We start from the raw sequence: 21,978 nt of genomic DNA, 5'->3' as shown, positions 1-21,978 counted from the left end.
GAGAAACATCGACCAGCTGCCTCTTGCACACCCCCTACTGGGGATGTGCCCTCAACCAAGGTACATGCCCTTGACCAGAATCGAACCTGGCACCTTTCAGTCCTTAGGCCAACATTCTATCCACTGAGCCAAACCGATTTTAGCTTCTTCAAATTACTTTTGATGTTGGGCTGTATTTGGTGCTAGATTGCTGCTAACTGCAAGAGGTAGGCTTACATCTTCCCAGGCTCATGCTGAGCCAAAAGAGGGAAAGAACATTTCTTTCCATCAAACCCACACCATCCCATGATTCCCTTTAAATCATGTGCCTAACCCTGCCCTAGTCATTGTCATATGGGTAGAATTATGCAATTGAGTGATACTTCATCACCGTATCATTAAAATGTCATTATCCTGAGTGTAGCTGGAATTTAATGATACACTAAAGTGCCTTATGTTAAAAAGGTCAAGCTGAAATTTTATGTATAGAGCCACTGAAACACAAGCACTGAGATTTTAGCCTTGGAGCAGAGAATCTACATGAAATGGTGTGCAAACCACGGTTTTAAACAGTGTTTCATACCTTGCTAAGAACTGCAAGAATATTAAGAATACTGAGTTTCTAGGTAAGGCAGTTAGAAAAGTCACAAAGTTTGCTATAACTAATAGAATTTTGATTCTTTGGCAAATATTCTTGCTAATTTGGAGAAGACAGTCCTGTACAAAATTGGCATGTGAGGTTATGCGGGAAGCTGAGAACCCCTGAGCCAGAGCTGGTGCTTCAAGGCTCCCCAGATTCTTCAGGGTACCCCTCTCCACAGGGGCTGGATGCCCCCTTTGGAATTAGAAAGTTACAAATACTTTGCCATTCCTCTAGCACCGTGTTTCACTTGGTTTCCCCATGTCTGTGGCTCTAAAAAAAAACCACTGGTATCTTGTGAATAGAAACAGTTAAGTGGCTTTGGTTACTGCCTTCTCAGGACAGCTAAAGAAGGCACTCGGAGGGTCACTGAGTGAGTGAATATGTGATTGAAAGATTGACCAAATGACACCCAGGAGAGGAGACAAACCCATCCAATATGCAGGTGTCTGATTACATTAAATAATAATTTAATATTTAGTAATTTAATTCAAGTTATTGAAGCAGAATTTTAAAAAGATATATATTTTATTGATTTTTTTTTTTTACAGAGAGGAAGAGAGAGGGATAGAGTTAGAAACATCAATGAGAGAGAATCATGGACCAAACTGCCTCTTGCACACCCCCTGCTGGGGATGAGCCTGCAACCAAAGTACATGCCCTTGACCAGAATCGAACCTGGGACCTTTCAGTCCGCAGACCAATGCTCTATCTACTGAGCCAAACCGGTTTTGGCGAAGCAGAATTTTTGAACTGGAATACGCAGTGTTCCCTGGGCAGGATGTTCCGGATTCTTTGTCCTCTGGGGTTGGAGAATGAATCCACAGAGAGAAGGTGGTATGGCAAAGGTGGAAATTTACTGAAGAACAAGTACAGACTCCCACGTGGGGAGGGGGAAGTGTCCCACTGAGTTCCTTTTCCCTATGGCTTATAAAGGTTGCAGATCCTGGTGCTTGATATCCCCTTTGATTGGCTACTATTCCTTTAGACTGTTACTAAGGTAACTCCTGGGCTCAAAGGTTTTTCCTCCCCTCATTGTTTTCCTATTCCCTTTGGGCTTTTTCCTTCTTCTGGATAAAGGGCTTCCTTCCCTTTATTTTGTAAATATAGACCTGCTGTTCCCAGCTCCTTCATCCTATGGAAATGTACCTGTTGCAGCTTTTCAGCTCCCCTATTCTATGGAAATAATACCTTCTGCTGCTCTGCAGCCCTGTGCTTCTTCCATGGTCCTCTTAATTTCAAAAATTTCCTAAGTCTGTCCTTTCACCCCTAAAAATTCCCATTTCAGTATTTCCCCCAAAACATCTTTTTTTTTTGGGGGGGGTGTGTGTGTGTTCTAGGTTCCCATGGGCCCTTCCTTTAAAGAACGAAGGTCCCTTTTTGTGAAGGGCTGTCTTGGCTGGTGTGTCTACAGGTTATATTTTATTACCAATTTGGAGTCAGAAAAGGGAAAGGAAAAGGAAAAACCTAAAAAAAAAAAAATGTAAGCAGGTCCTTTCTCTCTAAACTTTCTTTATCTGCACTCCTTCCCAACTACAGAAAGATTTTTTTTTTTTTTCATTTTCATTTTTTGCTTGAAATGATAGAAGCACATTGTTTAGGTCCTCAGAGTTTAGAACCAGCAAAACAGAAGGGCTTCTGAAAAATTACTTAGATTGTTAATCTATTTACAATATGTGTGTGTGTGTGTGTGTGTGTGTGTGTGTGTCTGTTTAAATACACATAACGGGTGCTCTCTTTCATGAGATATAAGAATGGAATGGCAGGTCGTGAGTGTCTGTTCAAGGTCCCTCTCTGCAGGCTGCACCAGGCTCGGTGCTGGGCGCTGGGTGGCAGAGTTCAAACATGAAGAAGGGACTCTTCCCCTGGGAACTGGCAGTCCAGCGAGGATGCAATGTGTGGCTTATGACCATAAGCCACGAAAATGGGGTCGCCACCCCAGGAAAGGAACACATGCAATAGTTTAGGACAGTGGTTGACAAACTCATTAGTCAACAGAACCAAATATCAACAGTACAACGACTGACATTTCTTTTGAGAGCCAAATTTTTTAAAACTTATTCTTCTAACGCCACTTCTTCAAAATAGACTTGCACAGGCCGTGGTATTTTGTGGAAGAGCCACACTCAAAGAGCCAAAGAGCAGCATGTGGCTCAAAAGCCACAGTTTGCTGACCACTGGCAGGAGTTTGTGGCTAACTGCTGCTAAAACCAAGGCAACTGGTCCAAAAAAGGGAATTGCTTATGCAAAGCACAACATTACCAAACAAAGGCTTCACTTAGTGGCAGTTTGGCTTTTAGAAACAGGAAATCTTAAACCAGTCACTCAGGAATCCACCTGATCAGACCCCCTGCCATCCCTGAAAGAAAAGTCCCCTTGCAATAGCCAATCTGCTTGTTCCTTGGTGTAGCTCCCTCATTTCCCCTCCTTTCTGCCTGAGGACGTCTTTCATTTTGTACAGCTCCTCAGGCCATCTGATTGGGTGCTGCCTGATTCACACTGTCATTTGCTCAAATAAACTCTTGAAACTTTGAATAAGGCTCAGTTTGGCTTTGAACAGCTCTGGGGTCAGAAGAGGAAACCAAAGGAGACCCCAGGGTCCCCCAGGAGCAGCCGGTGGTGGTGGTGCCCTCTTAGGGACCCAGGGCGCCCTTGAGCTGCTGCTCTCCTTACTCTGAAGGTCATGGGTATCCCCGCTCGGTCCAGCTCTGCCGCTTCTGCATTGTGAGCTCTCACACTTGATTTGAGCGTTTCTTTTTCTGGACTGGATCCCCAAACTGGGAGAAGTCAGACTGGGCCTGACTTAGAAACCCGCCTGGGTCAGGGGTCAAAGTATAGCCATGATTGCAGGGGCCACAGCGGAGAACGTTTAACCTAAATGAGCTTCCCCCTTTATGAGGTGCCTTGGAGAACACGGTGTCTCAGACAAACACTCAGCACAGAGGGTAGCGGAGAAGTTCTTTTTCCTTGGCTGCAGTTTCTGGTGATGGGGATGAGCCCTGCTGGGACACCCCACTCCCTCTGGAGCCCACAGACGAGTCCTGGGAACCTGTCCGAAGCCCGCAAACGGTAAGAGTTCTTACCGGCATCAGCTCCATCTCTGCTTCTGTCTGTGACACGTGGTGGAGAGAGGAAGGTAAAATTGATTGCACTTTTCCAAATATATAATAGCAGCCAAAAAGCATTTGTAAGGATATTGTCTTGGAACTGTGACTGGTGTGTGCCCCCTTTCTCTCATGGGGACAGTTTTTTGCTTCTTGTTTGTCTTATTCGGTGTCCTGAGAACGTGGCTTGGCGGCTCTTAGGCTGGGGACCCCCAAAAGAGGGTCAGACAGACACGCTGGTTGCGACCTATTTGGGCTAAGATGTGATGACATAAGTGTAAGCGTGCCATTTGCTGTTGGGGTCCCAGGAATGTTGGCAGCTTTTGGGGGAGCAGGGGAATTGTCCATTTTTAGCTTTTGGTTTCTCTCTGGAAGTGGCTCTGTGTTTTGGGAGGGTCGTCTCGTATCTTTTGCACCCTCTTTGGGGATGCCACTTATTTTCAAATGCTTATGTACTCAAGGTAGAGAACACACAAAGACCCACACTATCTGCTGAGGGAAGGAAGGAGGGAGGGAGGGAAGGAAGGAAGGAAGGAAGGAAGGGAGGAAGGGAGGAAGGGAGGGAGGAAGGAAGGAAGGAAGGAAGGAAGGAAGGAAGGAAGGAAGGAAGGAAGGAAACTGTTGGAGCAGCCACCATGCCAGAAAGATGGGCCTCAGAACACGTCTGCGTAATCTCGTGTTCCACCTAAGTCTCACCGTAGAGTGAACTTGGGAACAAACACATTTGCAGGATGTTCTAAAGCTGGAATTGTTTTGCCTTTCGGTTATTTATTATTTCATTACTTAGCATTGTTATGTTTTTCCATTCTGACCCAACACCTTTGGAGGACTTACACCGACCGTCTTAAGGTCCACACACTTGAAGGGTGACACTGATTGAACTGGGGGAGGGGAGGGAGGTGGGGACCAAAGCCAGAGGGGAAGACCTTTCCATTTCCTTGCTGGGATCCCAAGAAGCTGCTTAAACTTGGCTTCCCCCAGGGACAGATACTGCAGTGGGGGGGTGGGGACCACACACCACATCCCTTTTCTCCGACTCCCTGTTTGCCCCGACTCCCCTCTAGAGGTTCATACACTGAGAAGAAGCCGGTGGAAAGCAAGCAGGACGAAAGCGGTCCTTTCAGCTCCGTGAAGGACATACAGCAACTCTTGTTATATGTCAAGTAGCTTACGAGGGGCTGGATCTGTGGTCGTGGATTCCGCTTACCCGTGAATATGGGGTTTCATTTTCCCAGGGAAAGTGAAGGATAGTCTCCCTTGGGTGGACTGAGTCATCACTGGGCCATCAAAAGCATCCAAGGCGGAATTCACCCTCCACCACTCGGCTGGGCTCCTGTTCCCACTCCAGCGACTCTAAGCTTTTATCAACAGCGTTGGCTTTTCCACGACAAGCTAGGAAATGGAACTGTGTGGCCATGGTGCCGGGGCCCTGGAGGGGCCGTGCCAGGGAGACCGTTTCCTCACATCCCAGTTCAGGTTCTAATGTGCTGCCGGCAGGGTTGAGTAATCGCTGAAGCTCCGTGTCTTCCCATCCTATTCTGTTCCACTGCCTTACAACAGAGCCAGAGACCTGCCGGCGGACAAGAGCAGATCGACCAGATGTTTCCTGAGCAAAGACAGCATGCGTTTCCCCTTTGCTCATCATCTTGGGAGCGGGGTGGCTGGCCGGACACTTGCCCGCTCTGACATCATGGGGCGGGGTAGCCAGGGGGAGAATTTCAAAGCCCAGCGGCTTGGCCAGGGAAACGCTCACTGCCATCTCTGTGTCGGGGTTAACTGACTCACATAACTAGGGAGAAGGAATCAGCAGTTTACGTGTGTTTATTCTTTGGGAGGAAGTAGACTCTCCACTCCCACATTATCCATCTGTGGGCAAGGGGAGACGCTCGAACCACCCCGAGTCCCCTTTTATTGAGAAATAATTGACATGTCACTGTCCCCGTTTAAGGTCCATAGCATGGTGGCTTGATGTGAAATGACCACCACAGGCTCAGCCAACAACATCCATCATCTCCCCCAGACAATAAAAATAATAGAAAAAACATCTCTCCTTGTGATGAGACCTCCAAGGATCTGCTCTCCTGTACCCTCCTCTACCTCATACAGCTCGTCCACTCCCCATGGTTCTAATCTACAAACCTCTTCTAGCCCCTTACCACCCAAACTCCCTCCTCTATTCCTGTAGACCAGTGGTTGGCAAACTCATTAGTCAACAGAGCCAAATATCAACAGTACAACGATTGAAATTTCTTTTGAGAGCCAAATTTTTAAATCTTAAACTTTAACACCACTTCAAAACAGATTCACCCAGGCCGTGGTATTTTGTGGAAGAGACACCCTCAATGGCCCAAAGAGCCGAATGTGGCTCGAGAGCCGCAGTTTATCTACCACTGCTGTAGACCAAGCATGTCAAACTCAAAGGCTAATACAAGCCAAGTAAATGAGGCATGTAGCCTGCAGGCTGCGAGTTTGACATGCTTGCTGCAGTGTAGACACATTCGAGTTTATTCACTAAGCCAGTGTTTTTCAACCTTTTTTGGGCAAAGGCACACTTGTTTCATGAAAAAAATCACGAGGCACACCACCATTAGAAAATGTTAAAAAATTTAACTCTGTGCCTATATTGACTATATATAAAGTAATTCTCTTGAATAGGAATCAAATAAACACAAAGAAAGTATTTTATAATTACTTTATTATGAAATATTAAGTAAACAAAATAGTGAAAAATTATAAAATTCTTGTCTTGTCTGCACCTACGGCACACCAGGCAACATCTCGCGGCACACTAGTGTGCAGCGGAACAGCGGTTGAAAAGCGCTGCACTAAGCACTAGTATGGCTCCCGGTGTTGAGAGGAACACTCAGACCACAGTGGGACTATTACTTGTTGCCATATATATATTTTTTTCTGTTCATGCTGTGTGAGTCTGGTTTATCTTTTTTAAGCCACATGTTTCTACAATCGATTTCCTTTCCACCTCACTTTCCAAATTTAAATACCTAAACTCTGCCAACCCACAGCTCTGTCAGCCTCCACTAGTGTAATTGATCACTAACCAAAACGGAAGACTTCAGGCTCATCTCTAAGGAGTTTTCCCAGGTCAGTTTTCACTTCTCCACACCCCTTTGTAGTATGTGTTAGACACACAGGAAGACTAGCTTTGGTTTATTCTTGTTTACCAAACTGACAGTCCTCTGGTATACCGATCCTTGGTGAATCGTTGTCCTTCCATTTGTGGAGCATTTTCTCCTCTATTATTAACTTCTGAGAGAGCATACTATATTAGCTTTTTTAGCTGAAGCCCATTTTTACTCCTTGGGATCATGTCACCCATTCATGCACTAAAGATTGATCAAGAGCCAACTCTGTGCCAAGAACAAACTCTGTGCCAAGTGCCAAGCAGCATGTTGGCTACACAGAGATGAACAAACATGGTTCTTGACCTCATGGAACTTATGGTATAGTATTTACATTTTCATAACCATTTGTAGACAACTTACCATTGTACGTATAATTGCTAGTGATTACTGGCATATTGTCAGAATTTTGTGTTTTTTTTTAAAACACCAATTCTGATAAAGCTAAAGCAGCACGATGTGAATTGTAGAACTAGGTGGTAGGTAGATGGATGTTCTCTACATAATTTTTCCAGCTTTTCTGCAGGCAGTCCTCTGGTTACTTCGCCATCTCCCACTTATTGTGGGCATGTTGCTGGTTTCCCACTTTCTCCTTTATAAATTATTCTGCAATAATTCTCCTCGTTTATATGTCTCTGAACCCTCATTAAATATTTTCTGTTCATCAATTCCAAAAACGGGAATTTCTTGTGTCATGGGTAATAATGCGACTTCAATTGTGAAAGAAACGGAGGGGGGAAAATGCACAGAATGTGAAAAAAGTTGGGATTGGAGGGCAAAACACATTCGAGATGGGGAAAGTCTCATCAATAAAGGTCCCAACATGCCCAAGTCACATTCCTTTATTTTTCCCAAGAAGTCTCAGCGTTTTAAACCTTTGTGAGAGCTCTAATGACAAATTCCAGCTCCTGCCCAGAGACCACCAAGCAATTTGTCAGGACGTCTTTCTCCTCCCGCTGTCCCTCGGTGATGAAGTCCCTGGGGGTTAAACACACTCATTATTAATTGCGCCACAAGAATCCCTGAAAACAATGTTTGCCGCCCTTTGGTTCTTTTAAGGAGTCCTCACCACACACAGACCCCTTATTGTGCTATTCACAGCTTCCCAGATGAAACCAAAGCCTCAATTCAACTGTAGTCAAAGAAAACGAATTCTCCAAGATCCCACCCCCCCCACAGACACCGGCTCTCTTCTTTGCACCCATGCCTCAGACTTCAAGTTGAATGAACATGACACGAGATGCTTCGAAAGAGCGACCCCCTTGCCATCAGCTTTATTAAAGACACACGTGTGCAGTCACATTGAAGGGTGTTTATTTTATAAAACCTGCGATGTTTACCCTTGAAAGTCTATTAATGCATCTCTCACCTTACAGCGAACAAAAGGGCATTGTGACTCCGTGTAGTCCGACTGCTTGCTTACATTGGGGTCTGCACTCAAATGAGAAAAATACTTGAGTATCAGTCATCTTGGAATCCAAGGGACTTATTCATAGGGCATGTGGGGCTCTATTCATAAATGATTTATGTCTTTGCATAAAGGTTAGTGGTGTGTGTGTGTGTGTGTGTGTGTGTGTGTGTGTGTTGCTCAGAGAACCATCGGCTGCCTCTCCTGAGTAATTTATACAAGATCAATATTTATCAAAGTGAGCCAAGAATTGTGCCATAACTCTCTGAAAACCAAATACTTCATTTACAGTTCCTTTCACCCATGGAAGGGAGCAGAGCCTTAAATGTTTGCATAAAAGCTACTTAAAGTGGTCCTCACTCGGTTCCTGTTGCTTTAGATACAGTGCTTTGGCAGAAATTACATATTTTTTTTTTTTTTTTTTTGCCATGGATGTCGCTTAATACATAGGAGACAATAAAAACATGTCTTTGTTGAATTGACGACTAAAGGGAAGTGAGCAAACATTTCAAAGAGAAGGGAGGGTGGCCTGCTGTATTTATTCCTTTAACATATAGTAATTGAACACCTGCTAGGTATTATGTATTGAATTAGGACCTAGCTATTATCTGGAATGCTCTCCCAGATAGATATCTGTGTGACTAATTAAAAGCAAATTAATAAAAAGTGCTGTATGCTCTATGAAAGGTTAAAGGAAGTCTTCTTGGAGATCCAGAAAAAAGGATCAACTACTTCTTCCCCTCAGAAGTTTAGGAGAAGATTTAAGTAAATAGGAGTTGAACAGGCAGCTAGTGAGCAGGGAAGGGAATTTTAGAAAGATGTACTGGCATAAGCAAAGGCAGCGTGAGAGACCTTAGGTTAAAGGAATGGGATGGTGTGTTGCCATAAAAAATTAGAATGTTTTGGTCGTTAACGGTAAATAAATGTGAAAATTTTAATTGGTTTCTAAAGGGCCTTATACACCCAACCTGTGATCTGTTACCTTATTTTGTAAGCAAGAGGGTACTCCTAGATTTTTAAAGATGGACGTGACAGAATTAGATTTCCTTTAGTGACCTGTCTCTGGAGACACAACCTAAATCATCTATGTACCATCTGGTAGAGAAGGAGAAAGGAGATGACAAATGGGCTTTAATTTGCTTATTAACTCTAGTCGTGTCTTTATGAAGTGCTGCTTTGAGGAGGATTTTATAACTGCATCTGGACGCATCAGGAGAGTCTCCAATAAGAAAGAAGTGATGCCTGCCATAAGTGTAGTCCGAAGAGAGAGTGGCAGCAGGCATTTACCACATCCTGATTAATAGGATGCTGGGAAAGCGAGGAATCACAAGTCCTAAATGAGCCATTCTTAATGTATAAATGGGAGATCATGAAGTATGTTTACTATATACTAAGTAGATTAAATTAAATATGTTCTATGTAATGAATATATATATTCATTCCTGTCTATATAGGACTTGATGAATTATGTGAAGTTTAAGGTAGAAGAATAAAGGACCGGTTTGGCTCAGTGGATAGAGCATTGGCCTGTGAACTGAAGGTTCCAGGTTCGATTCCGGTCAAGGGCATGTACCTTGGTTGCGGGCACGTCCCCAGTGGGGAGTGTGCAGGAGGCAGCTGATCGAGTTTCTCTCTCATGGATGTTTCTAACTCTCTATCCCTCTCTCTTCCTCTCTGTAAAAAATCAATAAAATATATATTTTTTAAAAAAGAGGCAGAAAAGGGAGGTGATAGTGTTAAGGAGGAGAAAAGGAAGATGGAGATTTCGGTATTGGGCATGTTAATTGTGGACGGATCATGAGAATTCTCGTTTCATATTACACAGTGTTTTACAAAGTATCATACTTTAAGAAGATATTAGCTTGTAAGAACATGTAATAAATAACTTCAAAATGCAATGGGTATTTAATTTTAAAGCATGCCTTTAACATTTATGTAAAATGTTCTTTGTACTCATTCAATAGAAACTTATCTGGCCACTGGGTAAAGCTAGCAATAAAATGACTGGTCCACAATATGCTAAGTTCTAGGAGCACAGATGATTTCTTGAGAGAGGTGTTCTACCAAGTGTTTGAAATATGGGGTTGGATCACAAAATAATATTTTAAGATGGAGAGATAAATTTGGGATTTATCAGAATAAGGGCAGCATTTCTTGCACTACATGGATAACAAGGAGAAAGCTATAGGAACACCAAAGTCAAGTAATGGAAAGAAGGAAAAAAGATCCATGTGGATGATTTCAAAGACCCAACAAGAGTATTTATAATTTGACAAAAATGTGAAATTCTCCCTCTACCTTTCAGTCAGTCTCTCTCTCTCTCTCTCTCTCTCTCTCTCTCTCTCTCTCTCTCTTTCTCTCTCTCTCTCTCTTTCTCTCTCTCTCTTTCACACACACACACACACACACACACACAGAGAAATAAGCAAACATCACACACCCACTATCTCTCAAGAGCTTTTTGTGTGCATCTCTTCCCAACCTTAAGTTCAGTGACATCACATTAGTAGCTTAACATCATCTGTGGCAGGAATATTTGCACCACAGAAATTGGTACGTGCCACAAATCAGGACTTTTGTAGACTGGGAAGAGCTACTACTTGATAAACATTTACCACTACCTGGGAACTACCACCTGAAAGCTCAGGAACTATGAAGCACCAGCCCCACCCCACCATTCACCCATCAGGTAGCAATTTGCCAGGGTAGGTTGCCTATTGGAGACATAACCTATTGGTGAACTTGACTCCACTACTGGATCTCATTCACTATTTACTAAGTCGTTGTATACTTGGAAATATCATCCTACCTGTGCCCAGAGTGTTTGCACAGTAATATAAAATAGTCCCTTCCATTTCATATATTTCCAAGAATAGAAAAACACTGACAGCTTCATCATCTAAAATTGATTTGTGGAAGAGACAGGGACTCCTCAGTGAGTTCTGAGAAATATTAACCTTTCCTGTCCCCAAGTCCCACACAGATCATGGGTGAATGTTGCTTTGTTAATGACTCAGAATGCATTTGGTGCACTTATCTCCTGTAATGACAATGAAATTTCTCTACATGACCAGAACATGTGAAAAGTAGCTATGAGGGGGAAAGATAATTTGATGGTAGCAATCTCTTCTTGATTTCCAGAAATTTCCTTTGATGCAGGAATCGGGCTATAATAGAGTGTACAGAAGTGAGTTGTGAATGATAGTCTAATCCTTAAGGCAACAAAATCATGCTGATGGGCTATGGTGTTTTTTTTGTGTGTGTGTTTTTGTTTTTGTTTTATCACTCAGCATCATTGCTGTGACTGCTCCTAGGCAACCACCAAGTTCACAGCAGCTGTGTACATTAAGGGCTGAGCTCTCAGAAGTGTTTACAGAACTAATCCACTCATAGGCTTCTACTGGCAAAACAGTCATCATTCTGCAGTGTCGTAGCCTCTGTCCCATTTAGCCATAGGGACTGGCAAGACTGACATATGAATCAGAACCACGGGTACAATTAGGGTTGGAGATGGACTCTCTTCCCCCTCCCCATCTCCTCGGACATAGAGAGAATTCTTGAATCTTTACTGTTCATAGGTTTGAGAGAGCCCTGTCATTTGTAAGACAGTAAATCACTGACTGATACCCCCACCCTTTTTTGTAGGATGTGCTATAGGACAATTCACTGCCATTCTTGTTTAAGCTTCATATGAAATGAGTGCTTAACTGAGACATACCTATATAGCCAACCTTTATATACAAACATCAAGACCTGGATAGATTGGTGAAACATGTTTGCTTTTTCACTTTTAAGTCATCTTTCATTTAAGACTCTGGATAAGACCAATTTCAAGACAACCCAGCAATTCCCTTGCATTTAATCTATTATATTTGAAAATTACATTTCAAATTTACATTTTTTACTCCCTCAGATATAAAATAAATTCCAAGACTAAAATAACTTCTAATTTTTTGGTGCTAAGCATTTTCATATCCATTATATCTTCTTATATTTTCCTAAAATGCTGAGAGTAAACAAAATAGATACTAGTGTTAATGACAATTACACTGTTGGAAAGAGTAATGGCTTTCATAATGATGAGGGTGATGGCAATTACAATTTATTGAGGGCTTCCTATGTTAATAGGTACTTTACATATATTACACCATTTACATATATTACATTTATTAAATCAAGTAAATCATTTAATACATCATAAAGTAATAGATTACAACAATCTTACGAGGTAGAGAACTAAAACTTAGGTATGTGAAGTGATTTGTCCAGCACCACACAGCCCATAAATGTTAAAACCTGTTTTGGAACATGAGTCTTTGGTCTTCTGATCCAGGTTTTCATCTATGTCAGGGGTTGAGGAACCTGTTTTCTGCCAAAGGCCATTTGGTTATTGATAACATCATTGGCAGGCCATACAAAATTATCAACTTAAAAATTAGCCTGCTGTATTTGGTCAAACATTTAGTTAACTCACCCCTAATGCCTTGGCAGGGCCAGACCAAATGATTTTTCAGCCCTTATAGAGCCCACAGGCCATAGGTTCCCCACCCCTGATGTATGTATTGCCAAACCTGATGCATGAAAATGCCCTTCCTACTCCCTTAGTTGCTACATCTTGCCTCTGTCAGAACCTGGATTAACTTTACCTCCTCTGAGAAACACTCCCTGCCACTTACCAACCACATGGTTTTAGGCAAATTATTGAACACTAGAGACCCCATGTGTGAATATCTGTGCAAGAATAGGCCCTCCTTCCCCTGGCTGCCAACACTGCCTTCACTCCCAAGCTGTTTTTAGCCTCTCGCCTTGCAGCACCAATTTGCATATTTCTTCCTTATTGACTGTGGACTCAGTCATCTTTGTTGTAGAGTTACAGTCAATTTGCATATTCCAGCTTTATTAGATAGGATGAGTTTACTTATCCATAAAAAGGAAGTAATAGAACTTGTCTCAGGAATTGTGGTAAAGATGAAATGAGTTAACCTGAAAGGCCTGGAAAAGCCTAGCAGGTGGTTGGCACTCACTAGACTAGGGGTGTCGAACTCAATCAGAGAAGGGGCCAAAATCTAAAATCCAGCCTAAATCGCGGGCCGAATGGTTTACTGAACAGTCATAAACTGACAATGTCATAAACTGACAGCAGAGTGCAGTGATGACAGCGCGGTGTGGGCCACATTGCAAGGCCTGGCGGGCTGGATTTGGCCCGCGGGCCTTGTGTTTGACACATGTGCACTAGACTCTGGTTCAATGTTTTGCACTGGCCACTGGATCTTATGCTTTATCCTAGTTAGGAGGAGTGCAAGCGACAAAGAGTCATGTTAACTCAAGGCTCTTAGAATTTAGATGTCAGCACATTATTCCAAATTACTCATAGTAGCCAGCAAGTTGTATTCTTTCTCTCTGTCCAAAGCTCTTAGTAGCATCGTACTGAATCCTGCCATCACTAATGGAGATGACAATGTCCCATAGGAAGATGTCTGAAGAGAAGGGAAAAATAAAGAAAAATGCTGGGAGGTCAGTCCTAGAAGGAGCCATAGCTTGCACTTCTTCAAAAACAAACAAGGGAATATACTTTCCCCTTTGGCACATTTAATATATAGCTTCTTGGAGGTCAGTTCAGACTAACAGACCAGACCAAGTTCACTGTTGGACATCTGCTCCAACACTGTCCTGTTTGATACCTGGTGAGGAGTGGTATCCAAGGAACATCTAGGCCAGTGTTTCCCAAACTTCTCTCATGATGAGAATCACCTGGTGGAGTTGTTAAAACACAGATTCCTGAATCCCAACTAAGAAGTGCTAAACTAGAATTTTTGAGAACATATAGGTAAAATTGCGTACCTAACTTAGTGCTCTGTATATAACATCTGTCTTAGAGCACTAGTTAAGTATACAATTTTGTTAAAACACTAGTTAAGTATACAATCTGTTAAAACACAGATTCCTGAATCCCAACTAAGAAGTGCTAAACTAGAATTTTTGGGAACATATAGGTAAAATTGTATACTTAACTAGTGCTCTAAGACAGATGTTATATACAGAGCACTAAGTTAGGTACGCAATTTTACCTATATGTTCTCAAAAATTCTAGTTTAGCACTTCTTAGTTGGGATTCAGGAATCTGTGTTTTAACAACTCCACCAGGTGATTCTCATCATGAAAGAAGTTTGGGAAACACTGATCTAGGCTCTGCAAAGACACCTGGAACCCAACCAAGTCTGAAGGTTACATCATCAGTCTCCTCCAACCTTGAGTTAAAAAAGACTATAAAATAACACTCTCTCTTTTTTCCCTCTGTCTCCCAACAAGAAAACAGAATTCTGACATTAAAAAAAAAAGATAATGTAAAATCCTCTTACAGTTCTCAAAATAGGGGTTGCTCTTTTCATTTTTTCTTCTGCTCCCGTGAGAGTCTTCATTCCCCCTTAACAACAAACGAACAAAAGCTCCTTAAAATGAGATTGAGTTCAGTCTTACTTTTCCTTTATTGGAAAAGGTTCTCTAAATATGATTTTATGTCTGATAGCTCTTGGCATAGGATGATTCTCCTTAGGGTAGGTAGCATTAGTTTCATCATCTCTATGGATGGGGGAGGAAGTTTAGAAAATGTTGTAACATATCGAGGTGTCTCAGCATATTCAGTACAAGTGTCAGTTGTAGAGCCAGGACAAGAATTTACAACTTCTGACTTCAGGTTGTTTTTCCCAAATCAGAGCATGTTTCTATTTTTAATGTTGTTATTTTTGCTATGATTCTTGTGTATGTCTGTTTTCTCCATACACATCAAGTATAGAGCTTAGCTTTGTAGATACACAGAAAAAAGAATGAAGATGTTACTACCTAGAAATTTACCTTCTGGTTAGCATATAGAGGATGTTGCCCAATCCAGAAAGCAAAGTCATGGTAATTAAGTGCTGGGAAGACCCAGCAAACCCAAGAAGTTGCATGCGAGTCATCAGGGCAGACTTCTGGGAATAGGTGTGAACCCATTCCTATCTGTAAGACCCAGGGCCCTGGTTTTCTCATCCCCTGGCACAACCAGGGGCAGGAGTACTGTCCCACCAAATGATTGGTGCTTCTAGAAAGCCCCTTCTCTGAGAGTGACTCTACTGAGCTTTCCTTTGCCTCGATCATGGGAGTGAACTTGATCTCCTTTGTCCCCAGAACATGACAGCACCTATGACAGCTTGTCCACATCCTGCTTATGAGACTTGTAGGGGCTCCTTATGGCTATAGTATTTGGAAAAGGGGTTCCAGGAACATGGATCAACCTGCTGAGAGTCAACTGGAGGAAACGATGGTCAGTAGAGAAATTGGGGTCAAAAACATCAAGACCACCTGGCTGGCATGGCTCAGTGGTTGAGCATTGACCTATAAATCAGGAGGTCACCATTCAATTCCCAGTCAGGGCACATGCTCTGTGGGCTCAACCCTCAGTAGGGGGCCTGCAGGAGGCAGCTAATCAGTGAGTCTCTTCATTGATGTTTCTATCTCTCCCTCTCCTTTCTTCTCTGAAATCAATATCTTATATATATTTAAACAGAATAAAACAAAACAAAACAAAAAGTCAAGCCCAAAGCATGTGCTGACTTAGTGGGGCAAGGCTAGCTTAGGACAGCAGCCAGGCCATGAGAGTTACCGAGAGGTTAGGAGAGTAAAAACAAGAACTGACGCATGAAGCAAGTGATATCGGGCAGTTTCAGCAAAATCTGAAAATCTTGGCATTCCTTTTGAGTGTGTGTAGTTCCAGCCGAGCTGCCAGAGGCAAGCCCGGCATTGCCAGATGGGCTGGATGGGTTTCACCGGGTTGTTCACCTTCCCCACGATGGCCTTTCCCTCCTATTCATTACTTCCATTCTTTAGTTTCCTGTGCAACATAGCTCTAACCTTTTCTTCAGCATAGAGTTCCTTCTAGCCATGGAGACAATAGAACTCCTGCTTAGTTGTTATGTATTCCATACAGCTCTGTATCATCATTTCATTCATTATATATAAAGTCTGTTCTTAAAAAAAAAAAAAGCTGATTAGTGCAGAGGTGAGAATGTTATGCCTTTGGGAAATCTCAAAGGCCTTAGTACAATCATTATTATTACAGCAAACACACATTCAGTACGTGTCTTGCATCAGGCTTGCCATACTGACAGCAGCCTATGCAGTGTTTCCTATCATTACCCTCCTTTGCACAGGAAGAAACCGAGTCCTAGAGGGTGTAAGTGATGTTCCAAGGGCACCTTGCTTAAGATGCTGACCTCTGAGGTCTCCCCAGGCCCAAAGCAGTTAATTTCTCGTGGACCCTTTTGCTTTGCTCAGTGCCAGAAAAGTAGATGCTATGTGGGATCTGAATACAGCACCTGGCTGGAAAGGGTTGCTGGTCTGATGATTCACACTTTTAAATAAAAATAATAAAAGCTTTGGCTGGACAGCTTTCCTTCCCCAGGCCAGCTGGATGTGGTCGCTGCGGTTCCAAAACACACTCGGGTGATATTCCAGCTTGAATAGCATAATTTGCACATTTGCTTGTCAAAGTTCTGCACGGTGGTCTTGTGATCACACTCCTTGCCCAGCGCCTGCCAAAAGCTCGCTAATGCCTTGGCTCCCTGTCCTGCTGGGCTGGGCTGGAAGCGGCCTGAGAGAAGGTGGGATGCCTCCTCCTGTAGTTGAAACCTAAGCTAAAAGCTAACAGAAGACAGGCTGGGTAAGTGACCCAAACCTAATCTCACTCAACCATTATTTAGTGAGCATCAAGTATATTCCTGTATCCGGTTACACTGGATCTTCCCAGGGGCTCTGTGGGTATCACTATCTACTAGTACGTTTTACAGACACAGAAGGAAATGCGGACGTGCAAAGTAACATGCCTTTCAGCTAATAAATGGAAGAGATCCACTTCTTGCTGAAACCGGTTTGGCTCAGTGGATAGCGGACCAGTCCGCTATGGGACCCACCAGCCTGCGGACTGAAGGGTCCCAGGTTTGATTCCGGTCAAAGGCACATCCTTTGGTTGCGGGTACATTCCCAGTGGGGGGTGTGCAGGAGGAAACTGATTGATGTTTATCTCTCATCAATGTTTCTGACTCTCTCTCTCTCTCCCTTCCTCTCTGTAAAAAATAAAAAATAAAAAAGAGATCTGCTTCTAGCTTCCCTGCTCTTGCAGCTACACCAACATGCTTTTATTTATTTTACGTTTCACATATATTTTTTTATTGATTGTAGAGAAGAAGGGAGAGAGAGAAAGAGCTAGCAACAGCAATGATGAGAGAGAATCATTGATCTGCCACCACACCGGCCAGGCCCATCAGATGCTTTTAGCTCACTTTGAGGTGAACAAAGTGAAGCATTGGGGGTCAGTGGAACAAACTGAGAATACTAAAAGACACAACTACCAACCTTATGTGCCAGGCACCATGGGAACACGTTGTAAGCAGCACTTCATTTCTTCCTCATGCCAACCGTGTGGAGTGCGTACTAGGATTTCTCCTATGTTACAAAGAAGAAAAATGATGCCGGGAGATGTTGACTCATTGGTCCAAGCCAACCAACGATAGAAACTGAGATTTGAGCCCAGGCATTTTGTCACTGTAGCTTGTTATAACCGAGTCCTAGAGTGTGGGAGTGCGGGAGTGGATTCTTTTTTTCTTTTTTTAATTTATTGATTTTTTTTATAGATAGGAAGGGAAAGAGATAGAAAGCTAGAAACATCGATGAGAGAGAAACATCGATCAGCTGCCTCCTGCACACCTCCCACTGGGGATGTGCCCGCAACCAAAGTACGTGCCCTTGACCGGAATCAAACCTGGGAGCCTTCAGTCTGCAGGCTGATGCTCTATCCACTGAGCCAAACCGGTTTCGGTGGGAGTGGATTCTTTACCTGCCCAGGATCTGCAGGGAGAGCACAAAGTATGAGATAAGCACTTTGAAAAAGAGGTCATATTGCCCACATCGCCAATGGAACCCATTCAACGGAAGTCCCAGTTCTCAATGGTCACCTACGTCCTCTAAGGCCGAGGCAGTGGATGGAGTGATTGACATGCAGCCTTAGCTGGCCTGGAGGGCAGGATGCCCAGGTCAGTTACCTGTGTCAGTACGTCCTTCTCAGCCCATCTTGTTGGGAGTGAACTGGGGAGGGAAAATAGTGAATTCGCAGCCCTGTCATTGAGATATGAGAAGGACCTTTGTGGCTAAGTGTTCTCAGACACACCTGGAAGATGCTGAGTCCTGTGCCCTGGGGCAGCCGTGGCAGTTTCTGCTGCTCCCCACAGTGGGACTGGCAATCATTGCTTGCTGGGAGTGACAGCACATCACTACTCCCAGTGCGGCAGAGAACAGGCGTGCCTGGCCAGGGAGGAAGAAAGGAATGGCAGATTGAAGATTTGTTTTATAGCCAGTTATTAACATACCAAACTAGAAAGCAGTAGAGCTTTCTGTGTGTGTTAATATATTATTTGTTACTCAGTTTTTCTTTGCTCTCCTATTTAAAAAAAAAAAAAAAAAAAAAAAAAGGGTGGGTGGCTCGGTTGGCCTTAGTGTCATCCTGTGCACAAAAAGACAGGGTTTGGTTCCTGATCAGGGCACATGACCAGTCCCTGGTCAGGATAAGTACAGGAGGCAACTGATTGATGTTTCTCTCTTACATCTCTCTCTTTTTCTCTCCCTTCCTCTTTCTCGAAAATCAAAAAGTGTATCTTCGGGTGAGAATTTAAAAAAAGAGACATTATTTAAACAATTCTATAACCATAGAAGTTTAACCAAGGAAATATTCACATTCTGCTTTAGGTTTTTATGATCCTTGCTCATATAGCGTCCACTTTATGTGACTCCTCCTAGACAAGAGTGCACGTTTTCCTATGTCAGTGTTTCCCAAACTTTTGACATAGGTGTACCCCTTCTATAATTTTCGTAATGCTGAGTACTCCTCGTACTCATGAGAACGTAGAATTAGGTGCAGCTAAGCTCGGTGCAGTGCATATCCCCACCAAACTTCTGTGCAACGTGTACCCCCACCAAATCTTCCCGTACCCCTGGGGGTACACGTACCACACTTTGGGAAACACTGTCCTACGTCGTCCCACATTTCTTTGAAACATTTCTTATCGGGAGATAGACAACTCCATGTGTGGAGGACCTAGACCTTTTCCTGTCTTCCTTTCACTGGTGACCTGATCGTTTTATCTTTATTCTTGAGTGTGAGCTTATTCATATCCATTCTAGAGGGTGAAGAAGGCCTGGGAGCCGAAGGAAATGTACATTTGTCTACTCGGCCATGTGTCAGTAGCTCCCATTAAAAATAATACAGCTGTGAGGTAGGAGAAAGGAGAAGAAACCAAAAAGGACCCAAAAACTAAACTCAAGTGAGTTTTTATCCCATTTCTTCTTAAGTGAGGCAAGCCAAACGTGAAGAAATGCATTGACTGGCTGACCAACAGCCCTGCCCTCCTGAAGCTGCTCCCTGGGCGGGTGGGGCACCCCTGGCTGTGCCAGCAGCCATGCCAAGTGGGCGAGGTGGGGGCAAGAAATGCCTCACATACCTTTGCATCTGTTTGGTCACTGACTCAGGAAACATGCCTGTGTCGCTCCGTTGGTAGCACCATTCCCTTGGCCTGGAAGGCCAAGAGTTCAAGTCCCACACCAGAAATGTGGCTGCTTGCCAATGCCAGTGCCTGCATTGCCGTAGAAGGTGGATGGCGGCGTGTGCTGGGAGCGTGATCCCTTTCTCTCTGGCTCTTGCAGGGAAGTGAAGATCAGAGGAGCGAGAGGGCCACCACGTCCCTCAGTTTGGTGTGACCCACAATCCTCAAAGACCCTGAGTGTAGAACTGGTAAAACTATCAGCCAGTCTCAGGCACTTCCAAGAGCGTTGGGCTCACTGCCCCATGCTCCGCCATCTCTTTAACTCGCCCTCTGCTTGGCTTTTGTTCCAGCGACAAGAAATATAGAAGCTAAGGGCCCGGCCATGGTGGCTCAGTGGTTGAAGATCAATCTATACATTGGGAGCTCAGTTTGATTTTTGATCAGGGCACATGCCCAGGTTGTGGGCTTGATCCCCAGTGTGGGTCATGCAGGAAACAGTTGATTGATGATTCTTTCTCATCATTGATGTTTCTCCCTTTTCCTTCCTCTCTGAAATCAGGAAAGAAAGAAAGAAAGAAAGAAAGAAAGAAAGAAAGAAAGAAAGAAAGAAAGAAAGAAAGAAAGAAAGAAAGAAAGAAAGGAAGAAAAGGAAGGAAGGAAGGAAGGAAGGAAGGAAGGAAGGAAGGAAGGAAGGAAGGAAGAAAAGGAATGTAGAAGCTAAGGACAGCACAAATTTGTGGCAGGTCCTTGCTGTCTGAGAGATGACATTGAAGTCCACCATTATAGAGGAAGCCAAACCTGGAACTCGGGGCCTCACTCTTATAGAATAATCTTTTGAAAAGATCTCATTTAAGCTTTTCTTTAAAAAAAAAAACACAAAAAAACTTTTAATGCATATATACAGCATTGCTTGAAAGTTTAACCTGGCCTTCAAAAGCAATTTATCATTTAAAATACTTCACTTAGCTTCAAAGTTTAAAAAGTATTCTCACATTTGAAATTATTTATATTAAACATACCTGATACATTTTCTTTTGACCAAATATTGAAATTGAGAGGATAGGGGAATTGAATGGTGGCAGGGTTAGGGAGGGCTGTGAAGGTGAAGTTGGTGATGGATCTTTTTATATTAAGTAAGTCCATCTCAACACTAGCTGGTTTGGCTCAGTGGATAGAGGGTCGCATTGCAGACCGAAGGGTCCTGGGTTTGATTCTGGTCAAGAGCACAAGCTCAGGTTGTGAGCTTCATCTCTAGTATGGCATGCCAGAAGCAGCCAATCGATGATTCTCTGTCATCATTGAAGTTTCAGTCTCTCTCTCCCTCTCCTTCCTCTCTGAAATCAATAAAAATAAACAAAGTCCAGCCTAATCAAAGATAAATTATTTATGCATGAAATAGAATTTGTTCTGCTGCCTGAAGAAGTCCTGCGGTAGCTTGCATGGCTTGAGAAACAGGTTGTGTGGTTTATGCATGGGGCAATAGTTAGGCTTCCAAGTTGCTATAGGGCTAGTTCCTGCTGACTGACTTTGAGAGCTCCTCCAGCCCAGAGCCCTTTACCCCAGGAGCGTGGGAGGCTGACTGGGGGAGGGAATGCCGATCTTCTAGTGAAATTGTCTTTCGAATAGCGAGGTTCTAGTCACAGGAGCTGCCTTCCAGCCCGAAGCATATCAACCCTCTCTTCTTTCCCCCTTGAATAAAATCCCTTGCTTGTGATCATGTGTAAGGAGGTCCCAACTTGCACTGGGACCCCACCAGGAAGCCCGGGGCTGATGTTTCTGCTCCCACGATATCTTTTGCCATCTTCCCAGGGGTTTCATTTTCATCCCGTTATTAGACTCTCTCTTCCTGCTCCCAAAAGTCCCTCTCTCCTACTCCCTAAGACCCGAACATGTGCTGAGAGAGATTATGACCATTTCAAGAGAAAGAAAATCCTATCAAGCTGGAAGGAAATTAAGCTGTTTGGAATCCCCCTCCACTCCCCAGCATTCTGTCTTTAGTTTTTTCTTTTCCACCTGAAATTATTAACATCTTTTCTCTTTTGGTGAGGGCAAGTTTGTTTTTCTTTTTTTCTTTTTTCTTTTCCTCTAACAGTTTTATTGTGGCAGCATTCACATACCGTACAATTTGCCCATTTAGCAT

Source organism: Pipistrellus hanaki, assembly GCF_964339955.1.
Source record: "Pipistrellus hanaki genome assembly, chromosome: 16".
NCBI classification, from domain to species: Eukaryota; Metazoa; Chordata; class Mammalia; order Chiroptera; family Vespertilionidae; genus Pipistrellus; species Pipistrellus hanaki.
Note: the sequence above shows the minus strand (reverse complement) of the source record.